Source organism: Calonectris borealis, chromosome 2 (assembly GCF_964195595.1).
Source record: "Calonectris borealis chromosome 2, bCalBor7.hap1.2, whole genome shotgun sequence".
NCBI classification, from domain to species: Eukaryota; Metazoa; Chordata; class Aves; order Procellariiformes; family Procellariidae; genus Calonectris; species Calonectris borealis.
The window spans coordinates 68,202,517-68,221,175 of record NC_134313.1 but is presented as its reverse complement, the minus strand read 5'-3'; the positions used below and the strand labels follow the sequence as shown (position 1 = coordinate 68,221,175).

Here is an 18,659-nt window from a genome sequence, read left to right as displayed (position 1 = left end):
AGCAAGCTGTGAGCGAACTTGATATGAGCGTGTGTGCTATCACTGAAGAAACAGTAAATCAAGTCTAGAGAGAACTCGAAGGAACCTATACCAGCTCCCAATGTTGACATTAAAATAGTCCTTACTCAAAGATATTAAAGTAGGAAAAAAAGAAGGAACTATACCTGTGACACAGCTGCTTACAGTGGAATCAGATTAATCAGCTTTGTGAATCTGAAGATCATCTCATAGTACTCTCAATGGCATTTGCAAGAATACATTAATATTGAGAGATGTAGTTCTTATCTTAAATCAACCACAAACTTATTGAAGAAAACCGACTAACATTCAGATTAAGGGGAGCTACTTGTGATTCAGGCCACTATTGTGTAAGAGAGAAAACTGCTCCTTTAAAGAAATGAAAATAAGAGATGAGACATAGCTAAAGCAGAGAATCCAAAGAATACATGAGAATCACACAATGATGTTGGTCACTGAGAGCTGGCTTTGGAAAACCATTGATTGAAGTGTACAGAGAGCATTGATACTGTAGCTCTGTTGCAATGCATGGAGTCATATAAAGAATGGATGGACTGTTTTAACGAGTTTCTCAGTGGTGAAGTGGATAAAGACAAAGATTCAGAGACATTTTCTAGGCAGCTGAACCACTTGTGGACGCATTATTTTTTTAAAGAGCATAAGGAAGCAACCAGAGCATAAAGGAACAACAAAGTTTCTATTGAACTATTAAAACATAGGAAGGTGCAAGTTAAGTCAAAGATCTACAGATTTATTTCTCATGTCAGGAATTTTGAAAAAAAAATAACAAAGTAAATACAAAGTGGCAATCAAATCCCTAGTTTTTCAGGTGGACAAAATAAAAGACTACTGCAGAAATTTCTCATCCATAAGATCCCATCTAACTTTTACAGTTTTATATATGCTTAGCAGTTACACAGAGGATTTAGTAAAAGAATATGAAGAAATTACAGAAAAATAGGTCTGTTGTGGCTCAAATATTTTCAGTTTGTCAGCTGCTTGAGAAAAGATGGGAAAATAATAAGAATATATGATTTTAGAAGAAGATATGTGATGGTATAGCTCAAGACAGTACTGTGGACACAATGAAAAATTTGGATTCCCGAGGAAAATATTAAACATTGTCGCTGCGGAGTATAATGAGAGAATGAAATCTCTGCCTAATTTGTTATGAAGTGATACTACTTGCTCTCTACAACTGCCTGAAAGGAGATTGTAACGAGGTGGGTGTTAGTCTTTTCTCCCAAATAACAAGCGATAGGACAAGAGGAAATGGCCTTAAGTTGCGCCAGGGGAGGTTTAGATTGGTTATTAGGAAATTTGCTTCATCAAAAGAGTTGTCAAGCATTGGAACAGGCTGCCCAGGGAAGTGGTTGCGTCACCATCCCTGGAGGTATTTAAAAGATGTGTAGATGTGGTGCTTAGGGACATGGTTCAGTGATGGACTTGGCAGTGCTAGGTTTACAGTTGGACTCGATGATCTTAAGGGTCTTTTCTAACCTAAATGATTCTATGATTCTATTCTATGATAAGGTAGGAAGTAATTTTTAAAACAGGAATGGAAAAACTGCAATGATAATTACAAAATTCTTTTGGTGGTGTAGATGACTTTACTGACTTTTATTTTGTGCTGATATATGCGGATGATCAATTTACCATGAAACAGACAGAAAACATGATATAAAAGAACGGTTAAAAACTGTGCTTGAAGTGGCAAGAACCCCCAAATATATGTAAAAATATGAGAAGACGCTGAGCAAGCTTGCTTAGTAATAATCCAACATCATCAACAAATCAGATAGTGTAATATTTGGAAACATTTCTTGCTAGTAATGCCTTGTGGACCTTTGAACTTAAGATGTGCTGCAGGAGCATGATTGTCTATTTCTCTAATGGGTATATTTAGCCACCGGCAACCACTGAGGAGAAGCAATACTGCATGTCTGTAGCTTGATCTATGGACTTTTTTTTATGTGGATGTATGATGAGCACATCCAGTAAGGATGAGGAACGCCTGGTGTTGAGACACACTTTTTAGTGAGGGAAGGGAGCTGATATATACAAAGAAAACTCTGATAAAAGTTTCAGGGCAGTCAGTGAAGATTAATACCTGTAAAAGTAGTGATTCCTGAGCATTTCAATGGGCTGAAGCGCTGTAGTGTTAGAATAAAGCCTGATTGAAATCTCTTGGTAGGCTCTTTGCATGATTTTTAAATGTGTGGCTGACTACAGTAAGAAAGAATGACACAGAGTGAACTAGTCTGAGAAACAGGAAAAGTATGACTGTGGTAAGTTGTTAGAGCAGTACAGGAACTCTAGCACCTTTCTTGCTCTAGTGTCAGCCCTAATGATTATGCTTTATAGGTATGTGATGTGAAGAATTTAATAACATTTTTGTTCCTATATGTAGGCCCAGATCCAAAGTTAATGGAAGAAGATGACAGTGATTACATCCAGGTAAGGAAAAATCTGGGAACCATGCTTCCAATGTGAATTACTGTGTGTATGACTAGTACCTGCACATTAAAACTGCTCTTCAGTTTTCACTGAATTTGCTATTTTGCGAAGCGATTCCTATAGCACATTTGTCATGAATAGATGTGAAAAACAGACTCAAAAAGGTCATACAAGCTAAGTGAATGGAGTTTTCTGTCTTGAATATTTGCACTATTGTACTTCTGTTGGCCTAATTTATTTATTACTTAATTTCCTCTCTCATTCTGGGCCTTGAACTTCACTTACTCAGTATGGAGGTCAGAACTTCTTAATAAATCAGATTACTTTCAGAATGGTTGGCATCTAGAGAACATACACTATATTTTTACATAAAGCCTCTTTTGAAATAACTGTGGTTATTGCATATATAACAATAGTCAATGCTTGAATGTGAATTTTTTGATTGGACCATTGTGCACAAACAGAAACAAGATCTATTAGAATTACATTTCCATGAATTACTTTTTAAAAAATATCCAATGGATTTGTACCAATTCCAGATGCCTATCTGAGCCAAGCAAACCATCAGATTTCTGAATTACAGAAAACTGGTTAACTCATTGTGCTTTTTTTGATATGGGCCTACAGATTAATCTGAGGGAGGAAAGTCTGGAAAAAAAGAACTCACATGGCTTGAAATAAGGGATGACAAGTGGCCAAGAATGTTTGCTGTAGACTACGAGGAATCTACCTGTTGAGGACAGTGGAACGTGGATCCAGTTCTGCTTAGAATTAAACTACATGAAAGCAACTGAAGCCAATGAGTTTATACATGAAACAAAGAAGGAACCAGTATGGTCCACATGAAAGAATCCTTCATACCCTCTCTGCTTTACCTGGTTTGATGCGGTAACAAGCAATATGTATATTTATATTTTTAAAAAGAGCTTTTTTCCAGGCAAGTATTTCTTGCTTTGTTTTGAAATCAGAAGATATCACCTGAAATTATTTTTCCACCACTTATTTCTCACTGAAAAGACAAAAAAAATTAAGTTCTTAAAAGTACATTTAACTGGTAATGTATACTGTTATATTTGCAATCTATAGACTATTACACTTAAATAATATTTTTAATGTGTATTTTTATACTATATGGTATTAGTACACTTGTGTGTGCATTTTCTTAAAGATTCTTAAAATTCTATTCCCTATGACTAACCCCTATATTGTGGATAAAATAAGCAATGCATCATTTACCAGACATGTTGAGTACCTGAAATTCATGGGATTTGGAATGCAACTTATTATTTGAACACTGCTGGCTAGCGCTAGGCCTGGTATTCTTTCCTCAGTACTCAGTAAAAAAATAAGACAAGAAATTCTATTCTGTTCCATCCTTCAAGGCATACCAATTTCCTTGGTATTTGAAGTCCTATAAAGCCATCCATTAGATAAATGGGAGGGGGGGATAAGAAAGCCATGTTTATAAATTCAGGGTTCAGGATAGACCTTAGATCATCTTTTCACAGGCAAAAATGGGACCTATAATTCAAAGAAATTACATCAGAATAATTAAGATCAGAAAATGACCTTTCAGGACACGTCCTGCTCACTCTTTCTCTGACTTTTTGTACATCTCTGTAGCAAAAATTAGCTGCTCCTAACAGGTTACACAGAGATCCTCATGACAAGAAGGGTATGTGGGTGCCGTTAAACTGATGTATCAGTTCTGTCTCTATATTTCCACCAAGGGATGTCTGAGCTTGGCTGGAATCAATAGCAAGGGCTGGGTAGCATGATAGGAATTGCTTTGAGTGAAAAAGACCAATAAAATAACAAATAAATTATGAGTATAACCTAGGCATGTAAAATCCTCCCAGACACATGTGGAACAGGAGGTTTGTATAACTTTCTGTAACCTCTGGCTGGAAATGGCACAGCTTTTTCCATAGGAGGCAAAATATGGCCCTTTTTGAAATAAAGGATGAGCGTTATCATACAGATTTTCTTTTTTGGTATATGGCCTGATATGTCTTCCAATGTTTGCCTAATGTTTCAGGCACTGATGTTACTTCAGCTCGGCCCTTTTGGGGGAAAGAGAGGAAAAGGAAGGAAAAGAATGATATGGTTGCTCCAAAAGCCGAATTATATGCTTGCTTCAAAAGCCTCTGCTGACTTGAGAATCAGTTAATTCAGCTCTTCATTGACTGCTTTCTGAGGAAACAGAAAACCAGGGCTTTTACCAGAAAAATTCAGGGGACAGTTACAGGTGGCAGGTGGAATGGTAGTGTCATGACTGCTATGGTTCTGCAGTGAAATAGCCATGGACGCTGGTGGTCAATTTATTGGAACAGGGATTTTTTTTTTCTGAATATGCATAGCAAAAAGCAAACTGCACCCTTTCCTTTTCACAAAAGCTAGGTCTTGTTTTGGTAACAACAGTAATAAAAAAGGCCACGAAAGAGCAGAGTTGTAGAGAAAAAGCCACATTAACATAAGGATTTCTCAGCAATGACCATATTGATGCCACTACCTGAAGAGAAGTTTTTGAACCTCAAAAGGTACATCAGAACACTTCATCGGTCAAAATGGAGGGCGCTGGCTGTCCGGCATAGCAATGGATGTGAGCTGCTCAGTTACTGCTGCTTCTTGCTCCTGACGAGGTAACATATCTGGGTAGACTGTGGGTCTTCACTCTAGTTGCTGGTCTTTACAAGATGGCGGCCAATGAAGTGCAGTGAAAGCCAAGTAGCTACAGTGATCTGAAAGTGCTATTTGTCACCAAATTCTTAATCATCTTTGTGTCTGAATCTTGCAGCTTTGCAAAAGCTGCGTGTGGGTGAGTCTAGGTTGTTGCTAGCCCAGGTATATCCTGAAATTCAATAAGGCTTGGTCACTTTGAAATGATTTCATCAGCCTCACAAAGAGTATGGTCAGACTTCCTTTGATTTCAAATAGCTGTAATTTTGCCATAAACATTTACATTGGTGATATGAAGCAAATCTCATGAGTTTTTGGAGGCTGACAAATCTTTTCCATGCCAGTAACGTAAACCAAGAGATGTCTAGTGCTGCCAAGTGGAGTTGAGTGAAACATTTTTGATTGCTTTCTTTGTACACAGAGTAAATAAAAACATTTGTGAACACAGGTTGTTTTAACTGAAAAATTATCAACTTAATATTGATGTTTCTGAAACAGAAATTTTAATTTTTATTCAAAAACCTTAATGTCAGAAGGTAGTTACATCTAATAGTAAAATAGGTGAAAAATTAAAAAAAAACCCCAACCCACCTAAGCTTAACAGTTTCATTTGATTAGAAATGGAACACCCCTTGCTCGTTTACTTCACTGTGGAAAATAACAGCCAATGGCTGATGGTCAGCCAATGTTAAGTCAATTGTTTGTGCTGCCCTAGTTATAATTGCCTTTCTATGACAATTCAAAACAATTTGCATGTTTGATGTTCCTTTTCTAATGGCCCTTTTTTACCTAAAAGAGAAATATTGTCCACGGCTTTAAACTGTGCTTTTTTACTGTGGAAAAGATGCTGAATTACAAGTATTAAAACTTGGAAATGTGAAGAAAAGTGGTGGTTTTACCTGTGACACAATGTTGCCAGTTTGCTGTGGAAGACTGTGTGGACTTACGAAAGCGATTAATCTTCAGTCCTGGCTGCAAAGGAATAGCTACATTCTGTGACAGAAGTGACACAATTTTTATCTTACATCAGGCTGTGTTCTCCTGGTTTCACATGCAAATCTTTGCTAAAGAGAAAAGTATCTGTACCCACTTCCCGTATATAACATAACCTTCCAGGGCTTAATGTGAAAAAAGTCATTTTCAATACCACTACTTAGAAGAGTAACAGCAGAATGTGGTTTCACTGTCGTGGTTCTCAAGGCTAACTTGCTTACCTTATTTTTGTAAAATAGCTAAAATACTAGCTAAATTTTAAAATATTTGAGATTTATTTACAATATACTTAGAGTATTGAATTTTTTTGTTTGTTTGTATTTTTCAGTGTTCAAAAGACACAGTAAATGTTTTGGTTAATTGAAACTTTTAGAAAAAAGAAAATTAGAACTTTCCCTTCCCCTTTTCTAAAGTGCACTTAAGAAAATGTGTTTAGAAATGCTGTACTGAAAGTTTTCACGCTTTTAATTTCACACTGTCCACTCCTGCTCCTTGTAGTTCCTGGAGCTTCCAATTGAGATCGGGCTCTTATTCCTGCAAATGCTAACCGTACATAATCAGGGATAATCGAGTTTCCAAAGACCTTCCAGGCTAATGAAGCAAGACAGGAAAAATAAGCATGGGTGTTCCTGCTTTTTCTAGCTGGGCACTAAGGGACTGAATGATTAGGATACTTGCCCAGTGTCAGGAAAGTTTGTTGCAGTAACAGGAACTGAACATATGTCTTCATTTTCCCAGGCTCCTGCTTTATATAGAGACCCTCTTTCCTTCTGTGAAACCTTATTCTTTCTGAAATGCTGTATTCAAGATTCCAAATAGTTAAACCTGAATATTTGAACATATGTTTTTCAAATTTGTTATATTGTGGCAAAGTTAAAAAAAAAAATTGCCTGCTAACGTTCTTTTTTTAAAGGCCATTAAATAGCCTGGGCCTAGATGTTAGGCCATACTTTCAAAAACTTTTGCCAGCAAAAATATCTTCCTTACGCAAACAAATCAATATTTATGTGTCCTAGCTGAACATTTACATGAACAAATAAAAATTTTGCCTGGGCAAACACTGATACATGAAGGCTCCACTGGCTTGTCTCAGGATAGAGCTCTAACTAAACATGTTTTCTAGCAATAAGTAAACTATCCATTTTGAAAGTGTAGTCTTCTATGATTTAAGAAGAATGATATTTTTCATATTAATAAAATCTGGGGAAGTAATAAACTGATGGGACAGAGCAGAAATTCTACACTTTTTACTAACTTTTCAAATTTAATAAAGCCTTCTCTTAGAAAGTTTTTTTTTGCTCCTTTTGCAGTGTACTTTGCATTTTTGTTATAATTTCTAGATGCAAGTTCTCCTACACAAATCATTAACTCAATGTCTATTTAACTTCTCGGTTTTGAATGAAATGCTTTGATTGGAAATTCAGGGCAATAAATCAACAACCTTTGAGGGGGCAGGGAAGAGAGAAAAATCCTGTGATTTCGGTTTGGAATAGAAGGACTGTTTGTGTTCTTTTGCTTAGGATTTGTCTTGGGTTATCCTTGTCAGCTTTAGCTGTCTACTGTCATCAAATGGAAGATCCTAACTGGAGAACTGGAGACTCTCCAAAATGTATGGAAGTTAAATAAATCAAAATAAATATCCTCTCACCTGCACTGCAATTCTTCTATTCAGACTGGGAGGTCTTGAAGGAGTCTGTCTCCTTGATCCCTTTTAGTGCTTTGGAATTCAATCCAAAAAAAGAAGTAAGTGCCTAAATTTAAAACTGCAATCCAAAAACCACTGTTTTCTTGCTACCAACTCATAGAGGTGTCTAAACTCTACAGTATGACTTATTTTTGTCTTCAGACCTTCTTTAGATATCTAAAACATGTGCTTCTCTGCTCCTTATAAACCATCTTATGAAATCCTTTTTCAGCCACTTCCTTCAGAAGAGGGCTGTGAGAGACAGAGGGCTGATCAATCCTACTAACTTGACCATTTGTATAAAGAGTCAAAAATCTGGACTGATTTCTTCCTTGACATATTCCTTGCCTTTGTTAAAGCCAGTTAAACCAAATCTCCCATTACTCCCAATAAATAATGGAGGAGAAGTCTCACATTTTTGATTTGCTATTGGAGACAGAACCAGAGATCTTTTCCAACTTTTAGCCAGATACAGAGGTGTGCAACCAAGTTCACTAAAAATGCATTTATACTGATACTCCAGTCTCTGTGGCATTGCACAGTACAGTCGTCCCCTCGAGATCACAGCACCCCTGCTCTCAAGTTCAGCCTGAGCTCCAGGTACTACGAGTTCCCTTTGTGATAGCTGGCAATAGCGACCTTCAAGGTAGTCCCCTCTTTCTCATGGCCCATCAGAGCAAGGGCAAGTGTGGTAAAAGAAAGCCAGATTGGCCCACTTTTGGGAATCTTCTTGAAACCAACCACACCAGAGGTTTGTTTTCAAGAATATTAAGTAGCATGCGCTAGCCTGGCCTTGAGGGCACTCTTGCACATAAGTAGCGTAGATGGGGGTTAATATGGTACTGAAGTTATTAGGGGCAGCCAGCAATGGAGGTGTGCCCTCTTTTATAAAAGGGTTAAAATCAGCCCTGTGCAGTGGTGTCAGCCGAGCTCACTTTAACTCATCATATCCTACATTGAAGCCATAAACTGTCATCAATGTAAATTTCTCTCCACACAATGGTTTAACCTTTGCTGAAAGAATCCGTTCCCCTTTATATCGTTTGTTATCAGATGATTTAATTCTGCTTTCTACTTCACGTCCTTTTCACCATACACCAAAGTGATGCTGGTTGTTACCTGTCACCACAGGTGTCCTGAGCCACACACGGTGTAGATTCATTGACCCTGTGTAAAGGGGTATCCCCTGTGTGCCTCAAAATCAAAGATGAATAGTTAATCCCTTGACTTCCACCACAGATAAAAGTAAAATGAAGTTTGTGTTTTTTAGTAAGAAGTTTATAAAAATTAAAATTAACACATCAGTTACTTGTGCTACTTGAAATATAAGGCAATACATCTTCAGGATTTCTCTTTTTAGACATCTGAACTAGGACTGATTCCAGTTACTTCACAATCGTTCTGTCATACTCAGGCTTCAGGCCATCAGTCGCTGGGTGTATTGGTCAGACTAGCATCTGTTGGTGAACCTGACTTGCAGAACATGTCCTCTTCCTCTAGGTGTGTCTTATGGTGTGGGACTCGAATCACAAGCAACTTAGTCTTATATTCAAAAATGCCCCTTGACTGTGAACTAAGGGGGGATTTTATCATTTCCACTCTCAGAGCATGCCTTAGAAAAGAGACAAGAACTTCTCACAACCCCTAATAACTGAGTTTGAGCTGTTGAGCATAATTTGATCCTCCAGAGTGAAACTTCTCAGAACAGAAGCCGTCACAAGGGCTAATGCTTCCTGCTCCATACCAGCCAAACAAAACCAGGCATTAAAAGGTATTCCAAACGTCCTCTTCCTCCTGCCTCCTTGACTTGTGTGAAATTCAGTGGCCCATAATTCTGCTTAACTGATCCCAGATAATGAGCAAGGAAAATGGAGGAACCATTTCTACACCAAACAGGCAAACCACACGCACTGTTCTGGCTTGGGCCATTTGCCTGTTAATGTAAGACCTTAATTTCTTTTGGCTTTCTAGAGAATCTTCACACGCGCTATTGCTCAGTTTCAGTAGTTTTAATCAGGCATGATATAAGGATATTCCTAAAGGCTATCTCTGGCCTAGTGAAGATAACCTTTTTTAGCTCCTTCTGTAGTCAGTAGAGAAAGGCAGGGCCCAAGTTTGGCTGCAGTTTAAACCTGAATTTGATTCATCTATAAAAGACAATATGGTTAGATTCCTGCTGTAAATCGCTTTCTAGAGGACCCATCTTTCTGCACTGACTACAGAGGGAGGAGAGAGAGTAGCCATTGTGGATGCTTCTGCTATTTTAATAATGTTTATCACAAATAATTACACCTGTTTAATATTAATAATTACATGCCAGCCAGAGTAACGTTTGTTCTTAGAACTACTTAGAAGCTAACTGCAACACATTAATAACCCCAGAAAACAGAAACTAAAGTGTAGTGAACAGATATCGCCCCATTAACTGTTTGGGGAAATCCGGTTACTTGTTGTATCTGCTTTCTCTTCTGTCTGATGTAGCTTGCTGGCAAAACACAAAAGGCTGGTATAGTCAAATCTCCTGAAGTATTTAAATACCTTACTTCAGATAAGAGGGAAGTTGTTGTTCACAAGCATTTGCCTATATCACCTTTAAATCTTACCTTTAAAACCAAAACGTTTAATAAAAATCTGGTTTTGATGTTTGCCACAGCAGGTTGAAGAGAGCTGTAACTTGGGAGTTACAAAATAAAAGATCAACTTTTCTGAGTTTTCTTTGTAATTCTCTATGCGTTACAGAGCCTGAATGAGTAAAAGTTGTGGAGAAGGCACATTGAAAATAGTCTGAAAAGTCAGAAAACAGAACAAAAAGTGATTCATACCTTCTCATTCATTCACCTTCAAACAGGAAAGCTTTCAGAAGTTTCAATTCAAAGCGGTCTAGAAGCTACTAGCTAGGTAGAAACCATGCTATGGTATGTTGAATGCGTACCAGCGTTAGTGCATGGGGAATTAGGAGATGCTATATATCTGTTAACATTAACAGGGACAGGGAGTTGTGGTTTTGGGGTTTTTTTATTTACTACATATAGGGAGGTAACACCAACTTGCATTGTTCGAAGAAAATGTAATTATAGAAATGCTGTAAACCTATAGCTGTTGACTTATCTGCATTCTCATCTGGTCAACCATTTCACACAGAGAGGAAAATCCTCATAGGAGCCCTCAATTTTCCTTCAAACACCCTCCTTTTCACTGTTTGACTGAATGTCTTCCATTCTGCGGAGGAGAGCTCCGTAAGTTGGTGATTTCCAGACCACAGCTGGGAAATCGACAGTGTAAACTAGTGGCAATTTACAGTATATATGGAACTTATTTATCAAAAGTGTCATCTTTTTCCAAAGTTGCAATCCTTTTACCATGCATCAGAGGGGCTTGTGAGAGAAGTTAACCTTGAGGAAAAATCATGAGGTACTCACCTGTAGTCATATCTATCATAATTCTGTATCACATTAAATATATGTGCTGAAGAAGACACCATTTAAAATTGAGTTCATCATCTGAAGTTGATGTTTAAAACCTGAACACTTTTTCATACAAAAATTACCCTGTTTTTACCAGACTTGGCATTTTTCATATTGACAATATGCTTTATTTTACACGTTCTCCATACACTACTCCCTAATCATGAGCATTTCATCCTCATTTCATCCCCAAAATGCAGTATCACAGGTTTCAGCAGGAAGGGGAGCCAGGAGCCGAGTGTGGTAAACACAGAAGCAGTGTCCTCACCAACAAGGGTGCCATCCTGCAGCACCTGGACATGGAAGCAGAGCAGGTCTCGTGATGATAATACCTTCGGCCAAGAGTCCAGACAGCCAGACAAGCCCACAGCAACATGGCAGGTCCGAGCTCAAGCAAGCAGGTCAGGTCAGCAACAGGTCAGCAAGTCAATGGTAGGATCAGTCTGTGCTTGGATGCAGTAGCCACGGTCAGACATGGTCTGGGGCTTGTAGTGATGAGGCAGGTCCATGGCCAAGCTGGGGAGTCAACTGAGTTGGAGGGGTGAGGGTTGAGGTGCAAATCGCTGGGGCACAGCGTGCAGGACTGGGCATGGCTACAACGCAGCTGCTCTGACCAAGGGTGAGACCCTCAGATTAAAAGCTTCTCTGGAGAGAAAAAGGGAGAGCGGTGGCTGAGGTTTCCTAGCGGTCTCAAAGAGCTCTCCTCAAGGCTCAACACCTGCCTAAACTGGCCCTGATCCCAGACTGCCAAACCCCCGGGCAGAGGGGGGCTTGCTTCAGTGAGTAAGCGTGCACTGAAGCCTAGGTTGCCCCTAGTCCACACAGACCCGTACTTGTGCAGCAGTTTGCCCCTAAACGCAGTGAGGCCAGCATCGCTCAACATGTGGTCTGTGGGCCAGTGCCGGTTTGGGAGGCATGAAAAGGTGATCCCAAAAGTGGTTGCTGGATCCTCATTGTTCTTAGTGCCTGGGGAAGGGATCTGCTGCATTTTGTTTGCAATATTAATTACAGTTTGCATGTTTGCAATTATATCATAATACAGGTTTGGAAAACAGCAACATTGGGTGGAATTAATCTGCTCTAATTTAGGGATCTAAAAATTGCATGGCTAAATCAGACAGTAAATCACTTCAAAAAGCTGAAGTGTGTCTTTTAAGTAAGCCACAATGAGGAATTTTGGCATTTTGGTGATGTGCATCACCCAATTTAACAAGATATAGCAATGCTGGTTTTAGTATGTTGCACTCAGGATTTTTGTTTTACAATAGCTCGTATTTTGTCAATTAAAACTTGCAGTGCTCTTGGTTCATCTGAATTCCTTCTCTTTAAGACCCATTACCAAAACTGTCTGCTAGTGCATGGAGGAAAAAAAAATACGTTTTTTATGTACAAATAAGTTTTATTATGTACAAAGAAGTTGGCATTGTTTGTACAAAAGTTCACTCACAGTTCCTGCTAAAAAATGCTTGAATTATATGTTATTTCTCCTGAGAAGTCTTAAGCATTCACAAAGGAAACTCTCATTTAAACAGAAAGCAACTGACTTTTAAAAACAATCTCTTCTTGCACCTTTTTCCTTAAATGTGAACACAGCTTATGAATCTGTGCCATCACATTTGAACTTGAATTTGTATGCTAGATATTAATTAATAAAGGATGTTTCACCTGCATTTTTATAGTTAATAGCTCTGCTTCAGACATGTAAGGCATTTTATGCATCAATTCTTCACACATTTTATGGCCCCACACAGTCCCTCAAATAATTTATCACAGCTAAAGACCAACCAAAATAAATAGTGTAAGATCTTCTGAAAGCTCTACGTTTACCTCTCTCATCAAAATTGGCAAAGTTCTGACACATTGTCTTCTCATACTCCTTGTTAATGTACCTTTTGGTATTGTGTTTTCATATCTGACCCTTCATAAACATTTTGTGCCTCATTCACACAAAGCAAAGTTAATTGAGCAGGATTTGCTTTGTCTGTTAAAAAAGAAATTTAGATTTCAGAAAGATGGGGATATCTTGCTCAAGTGAGTGATAAAGGCATGGTAAGATTTCTTATCTATGGTGAATACACAGGCTATTTTAATCCATTAAAGAGAATGCCATATACATTATTGCTTATCAGAAGATGTACGTAGCCACAGTGTGCAGCACAGGAATCCAAGTTGTGGTTACGAGCTTTTTTTATCTACCCTAATATACAAAGATCATTTAATTTTTGCAAGAGTGCTGCCTATACTCCAGTCTGGGCCTTCACCCTATATTTGTGGTGTCTATGCTGGGCCAAAACGCTCAGAAGGCTTCTAGAGAAACTCTTGCACATAGCAGAAGGTTGACATGGGCAAGGTGTTAAAGGTTTTCCCTGTTTCCACTAGGTCAAAGGAAAGGCTACTAATAAAAGAAAGGTTTGATGTCAGTTGGGTGATAATCAAGAGACTACTTCATAGTGATGTGACAGAGAGCTAGATCATGGACAGATATTGGATGGGAGTGTGTGAGGGTGGCTGAGACTGACAGAAGCACCTCATGATAAAGAGAATTTGAAATCTACTTAAAAAAATCTTTCACTGTCCCTTTCAGAGAAAGCTTGAATCAGAAGGCCAGGTTACGCAAAGGGGAACTCTGGACTGTCTCCAGAATGGACCCAACCTGAAGGACTAGTAGAGTGGGGAAGAAAATGAGGCAGGAAAGCATACATAGGACTTTTTTTTGGGGGTGCTATAGATTCCATGTCTCTTCTGTTGTCTAAAATAGCAAGTGATAATTTAAGAAATCCTTTGCAGAGTTTCTGTCATTTGCTTCAGGTCAAGTATCCCCCAAAAAAGTGTAGCCTAGGAAAAGACAAGATTTAGGAATGGTGTTGGGGGTTCTTGGACACTAAAGCTTAAATTTCCTTTAGGAGAAATGGTGCCAACAATCATGTACACAATGACTAAGATCAGAGAAGAAAGGAGACAATACATTGAAAGAGACAGGCATTACTATGGGTCCTACCACAGCAGGCTGATGAGCATCTGGCAGGAGGGAAGTTGACCAACGCTATGACATGTAAGGTAATTTCCTCACTGGCCCTCTTGGGGTGGTTAGTAGCTTTGCAGAAATAAAGTACTTAAGGCAATAATGCAGTCAGCAATTTTTATTGGTTTGTGTGGGTCAGTTTTGCTACTTTTGTTTTGCCTTATTGTTGCTACTGCGAACAGTCGTTAGGAATTTTAAGAGTTCGTACGTATCACAATGAAAACAGAGAATGGTGTGTAGGGGGACATGTGTGGATGGAAGATGGGCATTTCTGCTCCAGACCTGGTGCACGCAGTGTTCCACCTGCAGCCTTGCCAGCTTCACCTGCTCTTACACTATATTCCCACTTGTACAATCTGATGTGACTTTTAATTGTTTGCCACAAGGTGACTTTTTAAAAAAATCTATGTTCAGCCTGTGATAAAGTTGCTTAATACTTTTCTCCAGAACTAGTACTAAGCCATTAGGTCCATGTCCTGTATTTCTGTAGATAATGATTTCAATTAGGTGTCCTTTATGAATTTCAGGCTAATTTTTCCAATCATTTCTCCAGTTTGTTGACATCCAGCATAGTTATAGGCCTCTCCTCTTTTGTGTAGTTGGCTAAAGTAAGCATGGTCTCTGCTTCTTCATATCAGCTGTTAATGAAAATATCAAACAGCATTAATCCAGAACAGCCTTTCATGAATTTCCATTCAATACAGTCTTCAGGCCGATAGTGAACCATTATGAACTACTCTGTGTGCAAACGTTTTCAGCCAATTTTTTTGCTTACTCTACAGTAATTGCATCTAGTCTCTGGCTGTGTCTACATTCATGATTTGGAGAAGCAGCGTATCTTTGGCCTGTTTATGTGTGTTGGTTTGGTTTTATTGAGATTTTGGAGTGTGACGTAGACTCCTTTGAGATAAAACTAAAACCGAATTTTGGCTCTAGGTATATACTGAAAGCTCTGCAAACCCCTGCAGAGACTGGTAGGGTCCAAACTAGTGATTGGTTCTTTAGGTGTCTTTGAACACAGGCCTCTAGCTGTGCCTGCTCCTGTTGTGCCAAATTATTTTCTGTGTAGGCATGTTTTCCAAGCTTGCTTATGGGACTATCATATAAGACAACTTTGAGAGTCCTATTAAAGTCAAACCCACTTTGGCTTGATTCTGATTCCACAACTGTGCTACAGTGGCTTAACTCCATTGCTTTAATGTTTTCTTTACTGTGTGAAGGCTCCTATGTGATTTGTAACTGACTAAAGGAGTATATATTCACAAATGCCTAAACAGCCTCTTGATATGTCATGGGAATTACAAATTGTCACATCAGTCAGAATTTTGTGAAGTAGCATTATAGTCTTTCTCTCTGCCAATTTAAGCATAGTACTTGTCAAAACTGTTTTTTTTTTCTCGTTTACTTTTCTTTGTCCATTTTACAATCAGGCAAAGAATATGTCTAGTAAGATAGACCTTTTATCTGTATTGCTCCCTGAGAAAGATTGTTTTTGTTGGGATGTCTATTGCCAGCTTCTTGTAGGAAATTGTGCTAGTTGCTCATAGTTGCTGCTAATAAAATGAATTGTATGATCTTCTAAGCAGCAGGATTCTCTGTAAAATTTTTCATAAAATTTGTCTTTCCAGAGCAAAGTACCGAAGTGTGCAACTGGGGGAGGCAAATGAAGGAAAAGACAAATTTCCTTTTTCTCCCTCTCCCCTCAATGAAAGCTTCATGTTGGGAAGTATCAGGTTTCTACAAAAGGGACACTCTTGAACCAGCAGAAGTGGGATGGTGAAAGTTTGTGGGAGAAAGCTTGAGCTGAAAACAGACCCAGATACTGGGTCCAGTCCTCTTCTAGCGTAAATGGGTAGAGCCCCATTCCCGGAGACTGTGCCGATTTACATTAGTTACACTTTCTTCATGGCACTTCCAAGTGTCTTTCCTGGCTGTAAACTTTTGCTTTATTCTCTGACTCTTTGACTTTCTGAGAGATGTATATTTGCTTAGTAGTATTTACTAAAAGATTAAGTGCCTGAAAATTTTTGATGTATTTATCACATCCTCTGTTTTTGGGTCTAATTCCCCTCCTAAGCTTTTTGTCAATCTGAAATAATGCACGACAGTAATGGCAATGCCTTTGGTGAAACCCACAGGAGAATCAGGCCCCACATATTTTTTTTATTTATATCCCCAGAAATTCCTGCTCCTGATACCGATTGCAGGAGTGTCCACACCAGTAGTGACTATGGCAACAGAACGGCTTCGCAGCTAGAGCTACCATCCCTTGTCATCGCTTGGGTAAATCAAGAAGCCCTCCCAAAATATGCCCAAGCCTCTTTGTGTCTGGTCAGTTGCACGGCGTGAAGGCATGTCCTTTAACTCGGCCTCACACTTGCTGTGACTGGACTAAGGCAAAGCGAAGGTCCATCCAGGTGGTTTGTGTTCAGAGTGCTGTGACAAGAGGGGTCTGTGCACTCCCAGATCAGGCCATCACTTCACATGGTAGCCGCAGTGGTAAAGCCCGTGCCAGAGTTATTTAGTAAGAACTGTAATCATCCTGGGGAGCGAAGGAGAGCCTGTGAGGCTGGAGGCTTCCCTGCAGCAACTAATGAGCTGTCTGTGGTGCCTTTCAGAGGAATAACTTTGATATAAGGAACAGCTCAGGCTGTTGAAACTGCTCATCCTAGATTTCTTCAAGGGGAAATTACTGATTTAATCACTTGTCCGGCCTCTGCATCAGATCATTGATTCATATGATGAAGGCCTTAATTAAGGCTAAGGCCTATCAGTGCATGCAGCAGTCACTTTCTCTGTCTCTTTTCTGGGGATCTTTCAGCTTCAGGAAGTGAAGTGGCAAGCAATAAAAAGCCTGTTTTGTACAGTTTCTGATGAGTTGTGTGGGCCAGTCAAAAGGGAACAAATACTTCTGAGAAGGCTTTGAATGAATATGAGTGGATCTCTGGTTATCATCCAATTGGGAAACAAGTCATCTCCTTTGTAACATTTTAATTTTTTCAATTGCTTATTGTTGCTTGTGGTTCTGGTTCCCAGGACTTGGTGGCCATAAATCTTTATGTGAAAGCAATGACTTCTATTTCGATTTATGTTAGATGTGTTAAGATATGTTAAGATATGGCAAAAAAATCCCCGAGTAGACCAGTTTCCAAAAGACTTCTTAATGCAATCAGGACTGCATATTTGCAGGTCTAGCTACAGTCCAAATGCCGCTGACTCAGACTACTTTCCATGTATCAGCCTGCAAGGTTCTTTGCTGGTTTAATCTGTAGGCAGCTATAGGCTTGCTGGTCCATAATTTCTTTAAAGCAAATGTCTCGATCAGCACTTTAAATATCTCCAGAAATGTCACTTTTTAACATAGAAGAATCTTCATGTAAAAGATCCTGTCATTCCTAGTTTTGTCTACAATTTCTTATGTGTTCACAGTGTTGCAGCATGAAGTCATTTGTCCTGATTGCTTAGTCAGCCTCCAATATGAAATAACAGGTTATGAAAGGGTACAGAAAACCTGCCTATAGCTGGTATCTTGCTGTTGCTTTCTCTTCAGCAGTAAGGACTGTGGCACACCTTTATGCATTTCATTTCCTGTAAAACATGGTTGACTGGTAAACAATGGGTTCTTGCCATCATTTGAATGGTTTAACTAAAGAATTTCATTTTAACCAAGAGATTTGTGTCCTTTTGTATACCAATTAAATACACATTAAGACACCATATCAAGTAATCATGCACTATCTCATACCTTTATTGTCATAATCATAATCATTCAGTGTGTTATGAGACAAACTTATCATCAAACTTATCAAGACTTGTAGTTGACTGAAGAAGCTGTGATTATTCTCCTCAAGCTACAGCTCCCTCGTGAAACACTCAGGTAAAATCTGCTGCTTGAAATCTGATGGGAACCCCAGTCTGCTCCATCTGGAATTCAAAGAATAATACTGACCCATGCTCTTCACACAGCAGTGGGCAGCAATATGGTGATAAGTTCTACATGAAACTGAGTATCATCTGTTGACAGCTGAGTCACACGTACCCTGCTGCTGGTTCAGGGCAATTTGCCGTTCCTGAGCCATGCTGCTTCTGCTAGGTATCATAATTAGTTATGTTAAGGTACCAAAAGATAAAAATACATATCTGAAAGGCTTTGCAGTGAGTGCTATATATCCTTTTATCTATCCTTGGGTGTTCAAATATGTTGGAAAATCTGGACTAGCAGGCTGTATTGTCTCCAAACATTGGTAAAACAAAACGAAACAGACAAAAAAACCAAACCAAAATCTAGCACTGAGCTCAGAATGGTGGCACATTGCCCATGCTCCATCTCCACCTTCAATTT

At 38.9% G+C, this 18,659-nt stretch overlaps 1 long non-coding RNA gene across 1 annotated transcript in view; it reads left to right on the top strand.

Moving 5' to 3' along the window:
- LOC142078936 (uncharacterized) overlaps positions 1–18,659 on the top strand; it is a 389,734-nt gene that overhangs the window by 302,364 nt on the left and 68,711 nt on the right. Inside the window, exon 2 of the long non-coding RNA XR_012672411.1 lies at positions 4,897–4,923. This is a non-coding gene — a long non-coding RNA (uncharacterized LOC142078936). The remainder of the gene's footprint in view (positions 1–4,896; positions 4,924–18,659) is intronic.